Source organism: Penaeus monodon, chromosome 31 (genome assembly GCF_015228065.2).
Source record: "Penaeus monodon isolate SGIC_2016 chromosome 31, NSTDA_Pmon_1, whole genome shotgun sequence".
In the NCBI taxonomy this organism is placed as follows: domain Eukaryota; kingdom Metazoa; phylum Arthropoda; class Malacostraca; order Decapoda; family Penaeidae; genus Penaeus; species Penaeus monodon.
In genome coordinates this window covers 3,245,207-3,246,311 of record NC_051416.1, presented here as the reverse complement: position 1 = coordinate 3,246,311, position 1,105 = coordinate 3,245,207, and the positions used below count along the sequence as shown (strand labels likewise).

The 1,105-nt window shown below is 37.8% G+C and overlaps 1 protein-coding gene across 1 annotated transcript in view; it reads left to right on the top strand.

The window, feature by feature from the left end:
- LOC119592994 (voltage-dependent calcium channel type A subunit alpha-1-like) overlaps window positions 1–1,105 on the top strand; it is a gene marked incomplete in the record, with an annotated part of 154,497 nt that overhangs the window by 69,920 nt on the left and 83,472 nt on the right.

The window sequence follows — 1,105 nt, the reverse complement described above, 5'->3', positions numbered from 1 at the left end:
CTGAGCCCATGATTTTGCAGACAAATGCAACTTTACTGATTTTACCAGAGAGAGAGAAAAAAAATGAAAATAAAAAACCGACATCGGAGTAGACGTAGATGACAGTAGCGTAGACACAACGACCCACGAACGGCCACAGTTGTCACGAAAGACACGACCCAAGAACCATAGGCCGAGGATCCGGCAGTCATCCCATTGCAGACCCGCAGATTGTCAGTCAAACAGCCCAAGCATTCCTCGATCACCTAGAGTGAATTTAAATCGCCTCCTTCGCAGGTTTAGTCCTAAAAATCCCCTTCTCTGCCCCTGTAGGAACTCTAGGATATAAAATAAAAGAGAGAAGTGGCTAGAGACACTGTTATCGAGCTAAACACCTGTTTCCCGTTCCTTCTCCCTTTTCTGTCCACCCTTCGTTCAGAAAGGCGTTTTGACGTGGTTGACGTTGTTCCTTTTTCTCTCACGATGCATTCTCTTGCTTGCAGTGAGTTTGCTAAGGAGAGAGAGAGAGTAGAGAATAGACAAGAATTTTTAAAGCTTAGACGTCAGCAGCAATTAGAGAGAGAGTTGAATGGCTATGTCGAGTGGATATGTAAAGCAGGTATGTGGTAGATTTTAAGCAATAGATTTAGTCTTTGGTTAGTCGATTTAGGCCAACCTATTCCATCACGTGATATAAATAATGATAAACGTCCATCAGTTTACACTTTAGTCTTTGTTTCTAAAAAGAAAATTGTGTGTAACTTTATTGTGCATCCCAGTGTGTTGACTAGAATTGTGAATTTCGAGTGATTAAGTGTTAAAAGTAACTAAAGTATATTGAGAATATTTGTCCATAATTGAAAGTCATTGTGTCTGTAATTTGTGGTAATGGTTGATGATAAATAGATAATACTTTGCATTCAGTATTTCATTTGCAGGTAAATGATATTAAAACTTCCTTTCCAGATGCAACACTAACATCAAACAATTGATATTTAAACGAGTCCTAAACTCTGTTATGTAGGATTACCTATTTTATTTTCAATTTTGTCTGTATGAATATATCAGATGAGGAAATCTGTCAAACACATTTACCAAAAAGTTTATACTTGTCAGTTAGAAATGT